At 33.5% G+C, this 18,356-nt stretch overlaps 1 protein-coding gene across 1 annotated transcript in view; it reads left to right on the forward strand.

Moving 5' to 3' along the window:
• Positions 1–18,356, forward strand: part of LOC125076993 (homeobox protein aristaless-like) — a 102,894-nt gene that overhangs the window by 61,505 nt on the left and 23,033 nt on the right. The window lies entirely within an intron of this gene.

Below are 18,356 nucleotides of genomic sequence, written 5' to 3' on the forward strand. Positions count from 1 at the left end.
AGTAAGCACGTTTTAGGGGTTTGTTTAGGGCCCCTAAAACGTGACCGAATATGCGAGCGATAACTAATAATATATATTTATTCGATATGGATAATCTTCTCTCCTCTTCAAATTTCAGGAAGGGAGTTCATTTAATTAACTAACAAGAAAAATTTGTTATTAAAAATATGCATGACGATATTTTGATCACTGGCAACACACGTTATTGTCAAAAGCTCAAGTTGATCTATTGGCATCCACGGCGTTGGTGTAAAATTGCGCGAAATCAATACAAAATTTCATCAGGTTTGTGTTACCAATAATTGATTTTCCATTTTTGAATTAATATTTTGAGACGTCATTAAAATATTATCTCAAGTACCATCTAATCGGAATACATATACCTCTTATAGGAACTGGTAATACACCCTTAGTTACCTTTTTCACCAATTATATTACGCAATCACATCAATATATTCTGAACAGAAAACAACGAACTCTACATTATTATAATTATTTGCGTAATTATTAAAACATTGAAACGGAAATTTTAAAAAAGTATTTCTTATTGAATGTATAAGATTTTACAAGGATTGTATATCGATTCATTTACATTACAAATGTTACACTGGTAAAATGAATATTACATTTTGTTTCCGTATCTCCCATTATTTGTATTAAATCAATGAATAAACGTCATTCTATTTCGTTATAGTAAAGGTGTTACGAGTATAAAAAGTTAATTGCCCCTAACATAAATGCTTATAAAATATAAATTACGACTTTCATGCAACCACATTGAATTCAGTTTAACGTTACAAGATAATTTACAGCTCACGTATAAATGCTCACTTTTTGTAAGAAAATTCATAAAAGATAATCATCCCGTACAAGAACTGTGGGCACTAAAAAATAATTGAATTTCTTAGAAAATTTATAGTATAATCACGAACGACGATCGTGAATTAATATGTTATGTGTCAAGTTTTTCATTTTGAAACGCAAGACCGCTTTTTACCCGACTGCGTTGATATCGTAGACGGTATAAAACAGCTCAACCGATCGCTAAAAGGCCGTTAAGTAAGTTAACCTATCCATGGATTATAAACAAAAGAAAACATTATTTAATCATTTCCAATTGGCTTGTGCGTTGGCAAATGAATTTCCTAATGGTAAGTGGTTACAAACACTGGCACTGTTAGAAATACCAACGACACCTTATATCATAATTGTGTTACCAACTTTAGGAACTAAGATGTGTAATCACGTAGTTACACTGGCTCAAATGTCATTTAAAACGGAGCGGTACTAAGTATTGCTGTTGAAGGGTAGAATATATAATGAGAGACAGTACCTACTCAGACCACCAGGTGAACAATAATCAATAACGACTAAAGCTTCCTAAAAGTAACTAAATTCTTAGTTGTACCACTAGTAGGTAGTGTATATACATTGCTAAATGTGCTAGCAAAAAGCTAAATGTAGGAATTGCATCCTTCAAGAACATGATCTTCGTAGCATATCAGAAATAAAACTCGCATGATAATATCAGAAGCTATTTACGGAAAAATATCTTTATACCATCAGTTATAAAGCATAAAATCGACCAAATATTAATAAACAGTCTTTTGTTATTCGAAAAATAGACTTACTAAATCGACAATTTTTTTTATTTTGTACACCACAGATGCACAATAGTCTCATCAAATAATATTATCCTTTTTTTATCTGTGTAATTATGCATGTAACAGATATGTCAACAACAACAATGTCACCATCAGTTGAAATGTTATAACAGGCTGACTTCCACATTTTACAAACATAATGGCCTTTGATTTACTTATATGTTTAGATAGACTGTCAAGCAGAGAGAACGCGTCGAAAAAAATTGTAGCTAGCAGTTACTAAGTTCACGCACACTGGTATAATAGTATGTTTAATTTTGGCGAGTGTTAAGCGTAGCTGTCACGCTGTCACCAAGATAATAATGTTGACTCGTTGATATTAGTTATTTTATAGTACGACACTATATCTAAATATATATCTATGATATTATTGATAGTATTGATATCGTTTAACAAATTAAATTAAAAAAAATAAAGTATACATTGTAACAAGTCTAGCTAGTTCAGTCGCCGTTCAAAAAGGTATATTCCCGTATTAATAAATAATATTATTGTTAAACGATGGAATCTGGGACTACCTTATCAAGAAGAGACCTACGACAAAAAACAAGTCTATAAGTAAAATAATATATAAACAAAAAATTAAGTCGTTTAAATCAATCAATCAATAGGCATAGTTCCATAACCGGATAAAGACCTCCCCTAAGTCATGAAAGAAACTGTCAATCGAATCTTAAGTTGCTCTGTCTAAAGAGTGCTCACACTATGAGTCTCCTTTTATATGAGCCAACCTGTTTGCTCTTTCGACGGATTTGATTGGCCGCTCAGCATCATAGCTAGCGCATATGGCGGTCATGAGCACCTCTGACAAGATTTGAATTTTGCAACCACAATAATAACGTTAATGACAAAAAAATGAATAGAAACGCTGTTAGTACATTGCATGAGCACCGATTCTAATTAAGAGTAACTTCGATTTATTTGTGAGAATAATGTTTTAATTGTGTGCTAGTGCCCTAATGTTCTTAATAGGCTGTTGGTCTGCAGTGTACCTTGGCAGACGGCCGATGAGCCACCTGATGGTAAGTACCACCGCCCATAGCCATTGACGCTGTAAGAAATAATAACCATTCCTAACTGATGTAACCAATGCGCTACCAACCTTGGGAGTTATGTCCCTTGGGCTTGTAGTTACACTGGCTCACTCACCCTTCAACAATAATACTAAGTATTGCTGTTTGGCGGCCGAATACTTAATGAGTGAGCGAGTGAGAGTGAGATACCTCCCCAAGGTCAATGGCACCTAACCTACAACGCCCAATCTACTAAAGTGCAGCAGTGTGTTCATGCACAGGAGTAATCTCTATTCCCTCACTCTCATAGGCCGACTCAACCGGAAATATAACAAGCGGGCTCTACATCTTTACGTGATTCCAGAGCCATGGGAGGGTAACAGTACAATCATTTTTCCCGCTAGAAAATCAAATTTGGGACCTTATGACAACTTTATAACTAAACTAGACTAACGAAGCAATTAACACATAATTAATATATATTCAAGTTAACATTACCGCAAACACGTTAAATATATTGCGCAAAAAAAGTATTTATTGTACGTCATTTATTAATACAACTTCCAACTAAACGTATAAACATCCTGTATAATAAATATAGTATTGAAATACATTACCTATAAAGTAATTTCTACACAAAGAACTAATTCAAGCACATGAATATACAAGTTATTCGTAAGTAATTACAATAAACAAATTATGATGACCGACTTCAATTGCTTATAACTTATTTGTCAGATAAAAATCAACCCTGTGCTGCCGCAGTCCGCAATTATCCACAGTTCGTTTTTTTTTTTTTTTCAATTTATTTCAACTCACGCGCGGCGAAATTAATTTCCTTTAAATTATAATGCGACGTGTTGTTTTATGTCACTGCACATATTTCTTTGAATTGCGAAGGTGACATGCTTTGTAAAGGTGTAAATACTTATATGACGTCACTCTCATGAATAAGGGATGGTGAATTTGTTCTATACAAACTTAACATATTGTTCGTTGATATCACATATTTACTTTATAAAGTCAAATGCTGTTTGACTGCCATATCACTGAAATGTCTTTGATCTACTTCGGTATACAAGTTTACTTACAAGGACATACGCTACTTATTTTGCCTTATACCTGACGACCAAATCCTAAAACGCGAGCGAAACCGCGGTCGACAGCTAGTAGTTAATACTTAATAGTTTATATATAACTATCCGGACAACGTGACAGCGACTCTCTGCAAATTTTATTCGACAAGTTTGTTTTCCATATTAGTTGATAAAAAAATAACTAGGTTATTATAATAATCCAAAAAATCACACACAAATAAGTACACTATAAAAGTTTAATTAATACAGATAACAATAACTAGAATGTATAGTCATATATCTTTGCTCATCTTGAATTGTACAAGAACGACGGTAAAAAAAAAATTGCAAACTGTCAACACGACGAATTTGAGGGTTGCATTAATTATACTGCAGCGAATACACATTAACTTATCAACTACATCTATAATTGCATTGTGAAAGTTTCCCGGTGCATTTCGTACGTAATTGTATGTAACGTGAGATAATAACATTAAAAAGAGATTATGTTGAATTAATCTTTTTTTTATTTTTTATCTGTTTTTTTTTTATAATGAAAATATTTGAATCTCCATTTGTTTTTTTTTTTATGGGAGATAGATCTAATCCGTTACCAATCATGATTTCTAATTAAAAAAAAAACAGTTCTATAAGTTTTCGATAAATTAATATTAAATGTTACTTACATATAATATATGATAATATATTTTACGACATTATTTTAATCAAAATAATATATTTCTTGATTTATCTAATAACTTGTTTCCAGACGAATAGCTTTTGTAATTGTGCGTATTCTAGTGTTGCCAGGTCGTTTGCTCATCCCTACCATACGTTTGCCTAATGAATATACATTTATTATTACAATTTGTTTTTTTTTTTAATATTCCTTATTGATCTATGATGAATACTTAGTAATGAATTTCTTCAAAAGTAATACATTCGAATAAAGTGTCGTTTCAAATAAATTGGTAATTACAAACTTCGAAAAGAACGCAATAAAACTTTACGCCACAAAAAGTCACAAAAGATTACGTTATTTGATTAGACCTAATTACATTCTGACCGTAATTAACTCGCACATATCATTCCCTTTGTTTTATTACAAACAATGCAATATTATATTTGCATTCGTCGAACTTAATTTCATTCAAATATCAGTCTTATATCATTGGTTTAAGAGTTATAGATCTTGAATCGGTAGCAAATCTCTTCTCGTAGTAGATGTCTTAGGTCGAGATAACTTGTCGTGTTATTAAGGCATAATTTACGATGTAAATTATAGCGATTTGTTAATTTTATACTCTGTTGTATTATACGACGACGGCTCATTTATGTTTCAATTTTATTTTTTTTAATCTATTTCTTATTGGAAACGTGTCTTCGGATCAATTGCTGATTTGTTTATTGTTTAAAAATAATAAACTTGTACGTAATTATTTAAATATAGCTTCGAATTCATTAGAATTTATTCTTTTGTTTATGAAAAAGAAAGATAGTACTTATTTTGACTTTATAATTTCACAATGACATTACAAGTAATTTTCATATTCGCTGTGGTTATTAGCCGTACCGTACAAATAAGGAAAAACTATGATTTCTGGGAGAGGGGAATTTTTTACTGCTTCAATAATTACTAATAATAGTCTTAATATAATAATGAGTACGCGGGTTTCATTCGCACGAGGAAATTACGTATTATTAATAATTAAAACTTGACCCTAACAGCAAGCGAGACAGATAAAGCAAAAACTGTTACGTTGTTTTTTTAATTTTTGACTGATCTTTAAAAAAAGGTTCTATAATCAGTTTTATATTGGCATATAGGGCCTACTTATTCTAAGTTAACTTACACTAATATAAGTACCAGTACTAAGAATAGGTACCTCATGAGGTACCTTTTCGGTATGTATCAAAACGGGTTTTCTACCACCAAGCTATTGGTAAGAAACAACATTTTGGTGTATCGATCAATGATATTATCTAAGAACTAGCTGCGCCCACGACTTCGTGCGCGTTTGAATTTAACAAAAAAAAAATACAGTTCGCAGTTTTTACTATAAATTTGTACTTTACTAAATAATTAAGGCACTCGACAGTATTTGGACATTGCTGCGTGACATTATATATAATTCAAAAATCTATCTGCCGTCAAAATCGGTCAAGCCGTTCCAGAGATTAGCCGGAATAAACAGACAGACAGACAAAAATTGTAAAAAATAATATGCATTTAGTAAGATGCGGTTATTTTAATATTACAAACAGACACTCAAATTTTATTATATAGATTATGAACGTGACAAACATTTTTATTTTTTTTTATTTTTAATACATAGCATTATAATATTAATGATATAATTAGATAAGCCAAAAATATTGTACCTATCAGTTATTTATAATATCAATATACTAAATAAACAATATAATAGACGACGTTACGTATATTTAATAAAAAGAAATTATTACTCTTATGATATAAAAAAAATATTATGCGTGATATTGACCGTCTCGTTGGTCTATATATAAGACCTCAGATCCTGAGTTCCTGGATTCAAACCCTAAGTCGGACCAATAAAAAGTTATTGGGATTTCTATCGAAAATTTCTCTGTAACAGCCCGCAGTCTATAAGTTGAGAAAGCACGTTAAACCGTTGGTTCGTCGCCTGAACTCTTTCCGATCGTATCGGGTTAGCCGTCCCATCGGATTATGATAGTGAGGAAATAGAGAACGCACCTGTTGGCTGGGTGTTGACCACGTTGTTGGCTGGGAGACCAGTACACATTGGCCGCAATGACCAAAATCGGTCGAGACGCCATTATTATTATTATTATGTGTTATTTTGTATAATATAATCAGAACCCAGCATTGCGTTGCGACCAAACACATCTTTTTTTTCTTTCAAATGTTGATATACGATTCACGGGTAACTTCGAAGGTATTGCACCACAACACGCAAGTATCAACAACAGTATCAACTTAATTGGATGTATGCCAAAGTGGCGTATACCGAACAAATAAGATCATATAATTTACAACTGATTAATTGATATATAAAATACATTCCATCACAAGTTATGTCTGTATCAAATCAATCAGATAAATCGTACAGAAACGTATCTATGTATACAGTGGCGTAGCTATCGTAGGGCCAGGTGGTGCAGTGCACCAGGGCCCAGGGCTAAGGGGGCCCTCTAACCTAAGCTCTGAGAAGAGCGGGTCTGCCAACTCGCCAGCTCCTAAGGATAGAAAACCTCGACCCTAATCACATGTTTTTTTTTATTTTTCTATCTATAATTTTGAAGGGCAATATAAGTTAAAAAGGTGGTGGAAAGAGGGGGTGAGGGCCCGATTCTTTTCCTATGCACCGGGGCCCTTGCCAACCTAGCTGCGCCACTGTATATATATACTAAAATATGTCTAGAACTAGTATCCAGAGCTAATGATCAAATACTGAAAACAAATCACTGTTAGAACACTATTTCCAGAGCGCTAATGTCACCCGTGCGAAGCCGGGGCAGGTCGCTAGTGCAAGATAAACTTCACATCCACACTCGATTACTTACATCTACATTACAGTAACTTAAATGTATGGTCCTGATTTATGGTCCCTAACTGACTATCCTATGGGATAGTCAGTTAGGGACCATAAATAACGCTCGTGGTTCATCGTGGATCATGACAAATGCATATATAGCCTTTTTATGTATATACAAAAACACGAAACCGACATCAACTAAAATGTGCTTTATGGAATTACACGTTGGTTTTGTTAAGATTCAATATTACATTGTATTTAAGCTTTTCAAGGTCAAATGAAATAAAATCACAAAATTGAAGCCCGGGGAATACCAACGCGCGACGATTTCTTAATACTAATATTTAGTATATGATAAAATAGAGCCGAGTTACCGGATATATAATACACCAATCTTGATCGAAGATTACGGGTTCAAATCCGCGCGAGCAAGACCGAATTTTGTGCTCCATGAAAATTTACCAAACGTAAATCAATCAACCCGCTATAGAGCAGAGTGATAGAATGACCTCTAAACCTTTTCATTATGAGAAAAGGAGACCTTAGCCCAGTAGCGCGATATTTCCTGTTACTGTTTATAATAACATGCCAAAGTACTGACTTATATTACGTTTTTAATCGTAAGACGCGTGTAGGTTACACGGTATCACCTGGAGACACCTACTGAGTTGCATGCACTATAATTTTTGTATTATTATTAATAAATGTACATATTTTATTAAATGCACATTTATTACACTAGCAGTGAATTCATACATAGAACTAAATTAGCAGGAACATTACATGCTTAAATATTTTCTAAGTAAATCTTTAAGACTTTTGTCACCAAATTTTACTTGATGTATAAAAAAATTCGATATAGAAAATTTTATTTTAATATTAATCGATTTTGTTCACGATTATATAAAACATTAATATTTAAATTGAGCCTAATGTTGGAGCTGGATAAAAGTACCAGACTGAGTTATTACTATGTTTATTATGTCAAAGAAGGAAGATATCAAGAGTCTAACTGCAATGCAATGTTACATGAACTTTTGAAAACGAAACGTTTCTGATAGAAATTTAACATCTTTCATGCTTACGAAATTTATCGTTCATACCAACTTAAGATAGTTAGATAGATAGAACAAATAATACACTAGCGTTTTCCTAATAAGGCGAAAAATGTGAGACTCTATAAATCTCATCTTATTTATATTTTACTAGCAACTTACTAAAATAAGCCATTCAATTAACAGCCTAGCCTTTTTACTAAGCAGCGCCACTCAAACACAATATCATTCAGCCAATAGATCTTCCATTAATAGAAGGAGTTTACTGCGACGTGCATACGATATGGAAGCCTATTTTCATAATTCTGAAGAATATTATCGTTGAATAAAAAAAAGCCTGAACTATGAGTGGATAGAAACCTGAATCTTGATCAAAGGGTGACAGTACAGTCCCATCACAAGCCAGACAAAATTAAACTGACCATTCACGTGTGTTTATGTTCCTAATGCAACCCGTGGTAAAAGTAAATTTGAGGGAACCTGCCTGTCCACATTTCTATCTAATAAGCAATCGAGAAACCACCGTGGTTGAATCTTTGCCCAGCGTCATGGAACGCGTACAGGCTGTAAATTACAGAACTAGTTCATTGGTTCACTGGCTCATTCCTTTCAAACCGGAACACGACAATACTAAGTACTGCTGCTTGTATAAGATGTCATGATGACATCGTAATATTCAAATTTGAGAGAAAAGTCACTGTTATACAAAAAGTACATATGGTCGACTATTTTTGCCTTATCAGACGCTTAAAAGGAAAACGAAATGATACGATATCACAAAGGAACACGCCTTCGCGATAAATTAAAATTCGCGTGTAACAACAGACGGATGAGCGTTCGTTTATTTTTCATAACAGATAAAAAATAATAATCGTTCGCTGTCAAACATAGTGAAAAATTTATATAAATTTATCTTATCATATTATTACTTTAAAAACTTAAGTATTATATATTAATAAACATCAATTATTATAATAAACACAATTTTTCAAGTTTTGTAAGGAGTATTTAACGAATTCATAATATTCAGTAAGAATAAACCTAATACCGCTCGGTTGCAACACCTACAATACTTTATGGATACGCTTCAAAATAGTTTTACATACATACATTACAATAAAAAAAACAGCCTATAAAATTCCCACTGCTGGGCTAAGGCCTCCTCTCCCTTTTGAGGAGAAGGTTTGGAGCATATTCCTCCACGCTGCTCCAATGCGGGTTGGTGGAATACACATGTGGCAGAATTTCGTTGAAATTAGACACATGCAACCTGCATGTGTCTAATCACGATGTGTCCCTTCACCGCCGAGCACGAGTTGAATTATAAACACAAATTAAGCACGTGAAAATTCAGTGGTGCCTGCCGGGTTTTAAGCCCGAAATCATCGATTAAGATGAACGCGTTCTAACCACTGAGCCATCTCGGCTCAGAATAGTTAACTTTCAATAATAGAATTTACCACTACGAAGAGTTTTTTATTTTATTTTATTTTATTTGGGAAACAAACAGTACAATAAGTCTTAATATTAACAAATACAAATTAAATCACAAGCCAATCAAGTTTCCACTCATAAATAATATACATTATTAGAGCAACAAGAAAAAAAGGAGGATATTACATAATTACAATTTTATTTTAATTTAAAGGATAATTTATATAATTAACAAAATTAAAATAATCTGAGCTTGTCTATAAGATAAATTATGAAATCAATAAGCAATTATCAAGAATAATTATAAACATTAAATCAGTTATGTAAGATACAAAATTATAAATTAAATTATTAAACAAATAGAAAATTTATATATATTATTAAATTATAAATTATTATTATTATCATTAAGCAATTGCAATATCTTTATTTTCAATTTATTAGCATTATCTACTTCAAACAGATCAATATTATTAAATTTTTCATTATAATAATTACATGCACGATTAATAAAAACGTTTTGAGCATATTTACTTCGTGTTAAAGGCACATTAAACAGTAGATGTTTACGAGCAGCTAACCTGGGACATCGAAAGTTTACACAATTTAGCAAGTATGGAGAGTCTATGAAACCTCGAACCAATTTATACAGAAAAATTTGGTCCCTTAAAATTCTTCGATCAGCAAGAGAGAGTATACTAGTGCTGTTATTGAGCTTATGAGTGTTGTCATTAAATTTAAACTGTAGGTGTTTTAAGTACTTCCTCTGTACACTTTCCAAGCGGTTGATGTGCAATTTATAGTGCGGATTCCAAACAATGGATCCATATTCTAATATGGGTCTCACGAGAGAATTAAATAAATGAGAAAGTGTGGAGACGTTTTTAAAGTCCTTAGCAGTTCTAATTACAAAACCAAGCACACGGAATGCTCTTGCTACCGTCAGATTAATATGGGACTTAAAAGTGAGCTTTTGATCGAGATGTATCCCTAGGTCTCTCACCTCGGTCACACGATTTATTATCGTATTATTCAGACAATAGTCATGTGTAAAAAGACTATGCCTCCTAGTGAAGGAAATGATGTTGCATTTTTTTACATTTAAGAATAAAGAATTGTTCTTGCAATATGCACATAGGTTATCAAGGTCATCTTGAAGAAGTAAGCAGTCCGTAGGAGACGTAATCCTTTTACAAAGCTTAATATCATCTGCATATAGTAAGATTGAGGAATGCTTAATAATTTTTGAGATATCATTTACATACAAGATAAAAAGAAGAGGACCGAGGTGAGACCCCTGAGGTACACCTGAAGGAACTGGAGCAAAAGACGAACAAAAACCTTTGATGGTAACTGCTTGGCTTCTATTATGAAGGTATGATGTCAGCCACCGAAGAAGGTCACCATGTATACCGATTCCTCTTAATTTATTAATTAATATGTTATGTGAAATTTTATCAAATGCTTTAGAGAAATCGGTATACACGACATCCGTTTGGAACCCTCTATCCATGTCTAAAGTGACTTCATGGATAAGTTCACAGAGGTTGGTTTCAGTAGACTTCTTACTAATAAAACCGTGTTGTTGATCAAGAACTATAGACCGCAGCAGAGGAAAAATTTGATCGTAAATTATTTTCTCAAATAATTTAGCCAAAACGCATAATTTGGAAATCGGTCTATAGTTCTGAACGTTGTGTTTATCACCTGATTTGTACACTGGAACAACATACGATTTTTTCCAAATTAATGGGATTTCACCACAGCTCAAAGATTTATTGAATAATAAGAAAATTGGATAGGCAAGAGACATTTGACATGATCTGATAAATAAAGGAGGAAGACCATCTGGACCATAACCCTTAGTTATATCTAAAGCTTTTAGGTACTTATAAATTATCTCGAGAGATATTGACATGGATCCAATAGAAATATGGGTTTCAGAGGGGTCACTTGTAAGGCTCAACAAATCATAAGTATCCGGTGGTCCATACACTGATTTAAAGTAGGAGTTAAAAAGGTTGCAGATTTCAATACCTCCACGTCCGACAGTTCCATTAAAAAACATTGATTCGGGGAAATCATTCAATGTTTTTTTAGATTTTACAAAGTTCCAGAAAAATTTACTATTCTGTTTAATTTTTATTTCGGCGTTATGGATATAGTTATTGTAACATGTCAGTTGTGCTTGTTTTTGTCTCCCCCTTAATAAACTAAACGTATCATAATCAATCTGTCTTTTGTAAAGCTTCCATTTTACATGAAATTTCAGTTTCTCCGCGATTATTTTTCTTAAAGATTTAGAATACCAAAAGGGATAGTTGTTAATATGTTTAACTGTCTTAGTTGGTACCATGTCATTAATTATATCATTAATGGTGGTATAAAATAAATCTACAGCATTAGTTATATCAGAATCATTAAGTAATTCAAACCAATCAATGCTAGCCAATGCACTATTTATTGCATCGTAATCTGCAGAGTTAATAGTGCAATGGTTAACGGACCGCCTAGCGATGTAAAATGTCGCAGGATAGATCCTAACCTCTGGGACTATTATCGTACCCACTCCTAACACAAGCGATAAGCTTAAAAGGAGGGGTACATAGGAATTTTAGGAATTCCTTAATTAATTTGGGACATTGCTACTATCATCATTACATAGTATAAAACAAAGTCACTTACCGCTGTCTGTCCCTATGTATGCTTAGATCTTTAAAATTACACAGCGAATTTTGATGCAGTTTTTTCAATAGATAGATTGATTCAAGATATAGGTTATATGTATAATACATGCACAATATAATAGAGAAACACTGATAATTTAGAGGTTTCTAAAGTGATGCCGTAAATAAACACATTTTTTGGGCATACATTGCAAACGCTGGCTGAACCCTACGAGATAGATAAAATAATGTACTACAGTATTATACACCAAAAAAAATAAATTGAAAAAGTCTTCTAAAAAACCCACAATGGTATATGTCTATCTCTTAGGAATAACCCACAATAACTATTTTTTATCCTTTACTTTTTACGAGAATTAATGGCTTATTTTCGAGTCGATTTTAAGCAAAAATCGACTCGAAAATAACATTAATCCTTATCCAATTAAGTATCAAGCAATAATATAGATCAATGTGGCCCTTAACAGCATGTAATTGAAATGAATATTTTCGAAGATATTACAGATTTAAAACGCAGGGAAATAGCTGATGTATTGTCCAATGACTAACTCACTCGTAATTGATCGTACAGTACGCTTTTATAATGTGTGTACTCTTTAAATATAATCGTTGCATACAATGCTGCGTAACAATTTCTGACATTCGTCTAAAGAATCTCTACAGCGGTCTACTGCGGTCTACTCTACTTCGATAAATGCATATCTCGTAACGATTGCTATCGTCTATTTCGATCATGGTCACGTGACGTATCGAATTATACGTCAATGCATTTTGATATTCTTAAAAATATACTTCTATATATAAAACGAATTCGTTTAACTTTTTATTCCAGTAGATGAAGCAAAAGGATCTTAATTATGGTTCAGATAAAACAGTATTAATAATTATTTTTGATAATGATGTTGTTTAGACTTAGCAGTGCGATTTTGTAAGAATTTACTTCAACTCGCTCTTGAAATCTTGACAACCGACTTACAGTGATACGCCATTTTGATACGTGTATCCTATTAATTTCATAATTATTACATTCAATGTCGTATACAACATTCTGACATTCCACGCTCGCGTTCTGCTGTGAGTTCTGTATCTTCTTACAGAATACCTCTACAGCTTGTAACGGACTATACTATACTATTTACATAAATACGTGAGAATGAATTATTGTTATTTTAATACATTTTTTTTTTTTTATATATAAAACATAACATCGGTCGCAGCGCCACCTACCGGGTCCAATATAAGCCGTCCGTAGACTTAGTTAAGCACATATTAAAATTTAATCAAAATTGGTCAAGTTGTTTTGGAGAGTTTACATACATGCATACATACATACATATATAGAATTATATGTCATATATAGAAACATAAAAACATACATACAAATAAATTCATGAGATTGCATAGTAAATGTATACATATACATGGAATAATAAAGGAATGACATTATATCAAGCTTACCTTTTTTCATACGTTTTTGGTGAAATCGTTCGTGTATTCATGGATATGTTCGTGTATTGGCGAAGAAAATGACGTGCCACTTTTTGATAAAAAATCTCGGCGCCAGCCTTTTTCCATACAAAATTCTATAGATTTAAGGCTGACCTGCGCCGAATGTCATACTCTCGTGAAAGCATATATAGGGGTATGATGCTTGGCAGCTCGGTTCAAATTGGACGCGTGGAGTGATGCGCTCGCCGCATCGGCCGCGTGCAATAATGCATATCAAATTACATAATAAGAAATGATACTAGGCGGTGCAGCTGTGCGGGTTATACTGCGAGGCTGCTAGCTATGGTTGATTATTCTAAAATATAGGAGTGGCGCAGATCCGTGTGTCGGTGTAGTGCCTACTCATATATCAATGGTGGATGCATGGCAAAATATAATTATAATGAGAATGTGCTTCGTGCACTTTACCTATAAATAATACAAATGATTATTACAAATGACGGTATGGCAGGCCGTCATATGAATGAGTGTTCTCAATGAGACATTATATTTATTATATAAAAGCGATATAAAGAAGGTCGGGGTTAACCTCGAATAAAATATAATAATGAAATTAATATGATATAGAAACGGTTTGATGGTAGCCGTCTTGCGATAATATCTAATTGCAAAAAAGTATGTACTGGGCGATGCATACTGATAGTAAAGGGTTACCACGGTGACTATTAATTATGAAATTTAAATCAAGTATATTAACAAATAGCAATAAGGCTATAAATAATGATTGAACTTCTTTCAATAATAATTAATTTGTAAAATAACTAAACATATTGCTTGTCAACTTTGTCTTCCATGTTGCAGATTCTTGTAAACCGTAAGCGGAGCAAGTTGTAGCGATATTATATTGTAAAACTGTGACGATCGACGGATGTAAGTTCGTATAGCGGTCGAAATCAATAATCTTCATGTAAAACTGTGACGATCGACGGATGTAAGTTCGTATAGCGGTCGAAATCAATAATCTTCATGTAAAACTGTGACGATCGACGGATGTAAGTTCGTATAGCGGTCGAAATAAATACTCTTCATGTAAAACTGTGTCGATCGACGGACGTAAGTTCGTAAACCGGTCGTTCTAAAACTCCACAATTATTATCTGTAAACAGATCCAAGTTTGGTATAACTGTTTGATACGATCACGACGACAACGATCTAATGATGTTGATGTTTTAAGATTTTTATTGTTAAATAACAAAACCTTTATAATATATTTGTACTATGCACATGCAAAATGATCGCGCACGAGTACTGTACTGAATATACTCTGGTGGATTCTTGATGATTCGACGCGTGGTCTGAGGCTGTGTGGCTCGACCGAGAGTCGCTGCATTAGTGTCCCTCGTGGCGATGTCGTCTTGAATTTGCTTAGGTGATGCAGTTGCGAGGTGTGATGTTACTGTATAACGTCTTCGGCGATACGGTAGTGTCCCTCCTTCTGTTACCAATGAGGCTGCCTACGTGAGATAGTTTCGGGGTTTGAGGTTACTGTATAACGTCTTTGGCGATACGGTAATGTCCCTCACTCTGTCTTACCGGGTTACTAGAGTAGTGTATGTGCTATGTGGTACTGAGCTATGGCTGGTTGACGTTACGATGTCGTTATTGATGTCTCTCATCAATCGGTAGTACCAGAATCACGACCGAATGTTGCAGGGCGTTGCGGAGGCTGTAATAATGCTGAAGTGATACGTTCATGCAGTGAAGGACCCAAATAATGGATTTCATCCAGGCTGGCATCACTATACATATATGGCGCACTAATCGCTTTATACGAGAAGTGTCGTTTGTAGCAAAATGTTCGTCCTTTTAGGGACGCCTCCTTAGCCCAGTGTTAAGGATATTATAAGAAATATTGTAGTAGGACACCTAGTTTAGTAATAAGACTGCGTATATCTCTTTGAAGTTGATTATCACATGCAAATAATGATCTGAGTTCAAAGCTGGTTTAAGTAATCGATTGTAGGGTGTGTGCCTGTTGTAGAGTTAAGTATATCCACTGTATAGTTATAGATTTAAGTAAAACGTGATACGCGAAGCGTTTATAAGGTTTATAAGCTAGTTAAGAAAACGTTCGATTTAGTTTTAAGTCTTAGTTATAAGTCTTAGATGTAAGTCTTAGTTATAAGAAAGAATACGATTATACGTATATCATTTATATATTCATATTTTATAACCTACTACGGTAGAAAATATGACAAATTATGTTAAATCCACTTAAATGATTCCTACGCGGTAATCTATGAGTTTAATTGAATATTATTCCACTATGTTTGGAATTAATACGTATTATCTTACGATAAAACGACACTCTGCGACAGTGGATATAGCAACGAATAACGTTGTGCTTGCATTAGGCCGCCTGATGGTCGTGCACTTGAACTGGTATGAGAAACAGTGATTTAATGCAATGATAATCCAGGGTTAAACCCATTGACTACAGATTTCCTCAGCTATGACTGATTGACTATTTATGGGACTTTGATCCTTATTTTTATTATTATTGTTGTAGCATTGGCTACTTTATAAACACCGCAGTTACGACTGTGAAACCCACTGGACCACGGTCTAGTTTGTTGATTTATTTTTAAGTCTAATCGTCGATTTGAATAACATAGTTATTACTGTGCTATCCGCTAGACTACGGTCTTGATTTATTTATAAGACTATTAGTCTTTTATACACCTCAGTTACGGCTGTGATACCTGCTGGACTTTAGTTCTAGTTCATATATTATTTAACAAAGTGTTTGCACACTATAAAATCGCACTTCCCATGTTCGAGGAAGGTTCACCGATCTATGGTTGGAATCTACAGTTGATGGCGGGCGCGGGGCCATTTCAACCTCCTCCCCCTTTTATATTTTTCAAAACAGTTAAATATATAAAGATGGGTAGGAGCGACATCCTTCAGCTACTCGTAAGAGGTGTTAAAGGAAATGGGACCGGTATCTCATACATTCGATTATTATTATTCAAATTAATTAAACAAAATATTTATATTAAAAACGCATTTAAAAGATAAACCTGGTTTTATTTGACTCCTCTATAGTCGATTGAATTTATAATCTCTGACGCTCTAAAAGAACACGGTTATTACACAAAGTCAACGTTATATGGATCCTAACTAACTAGACGAAATCACGAGCCAAACCGATATTTAAATATAAGAAATTTAAATGTAAAATTATATTTTAAGTAAGATAGGCAGGGAATAGTCACAATTTGGTGCCGTGACCAGGATGGTCAAATCGGCTAATTCTTAATTTTAAAAGTAGGCGAAAGCCTACAATTTGTTGTCCGTGAATTGGAAAGAGTCTAAAGAGATTTATATGTTCAAATAGGCTTTATAACCTTTACAGTCTGGGGGTTGTAAAGTTTGAGGAGTCTGGGGGTTGTAATACTTTTCTTTTGTTTTAGGTGCATATCGAGTTTAATGAATATTCAGAGTAATAAGAATTAAAACTACTTGTGTATAGTGACAATTATTAGACTAAAAGTGTTAATAAAAGTGCTAAATACTTATATTGAACGTTACTAGAATAACAATATATTGTTATTGTTATTTAATTTTCTGACTAGCTTAACAACTATATAACAAAATGGTTAGAAAAAGGAATAGACAAAATGACAATGATGATATCAATCAACCACTTGCGCAACGTCGCAAACAAACCCAAGAAAGTGCAAATGATCGTAATTCAGAGAGAATAGAACCCACACAAAGCAGCAATGCTAGAACCATACGACCTTCCGTTGCAAGACGACAAAAACTTGTGACACTTTACAAGTTAATGAAACGTTCAACACGTGTAATGGAGATGAAAATTAATAATTTAGAACGGGAATTACAACAAAGAAATGAGAGGACTGTAGAGTCACAACAACCGGCGTCCTCTTCAAATATAGTAATTGAAAATACTCCTTACAATATTTTTAACATAGCTACAGAGAAACCAAAATTCGATAAAAATAAAAATCATCCCGTCACATTTTTAGAAGATTTAACCGCGTATCTTAGAAAAATTCCAAGTAAAGGAAAAGAATTAGATTTAATTTATGAATGTTTACAAGGTGAAACTAGAGATTGGGCGAGACTATACTCTCCTCAATGGAAGTCTCTAGAAGACTTTAAAACTGACTTTCTTCATACTTACTGGGGAGAGTCAGAACAAAATAAAATAAGAAGAGATATTGTATGTGCAAAATGGAATAAAGTACAACACCCCACCATGCTCGGTCACTTTTTAAGCCTAACTAGCCAAGTTCGAATGCTATCTTTCACCATACCAGAACAACAACTAGTTTCAGACATGATTAGGCATTATCCGAGACATATACAACAAATGTGGGCAATATCAAAAGGAGATACAGTTATCGAATTAA

This window comes from Vanessa atalanta, chromosome 3 (genome assembly GCF_905147765.1).
Source record: "Vanessa atalanta chromosome 3, ilVanAtal1.2, whole genome shotgun sequence".
Lineage (NCBI taxonomy): Eukaryota > Metazoa > Arthropoda > Insecta > Lepidoptera > Nymphalidae > Vanessa > Vanessa atalanta.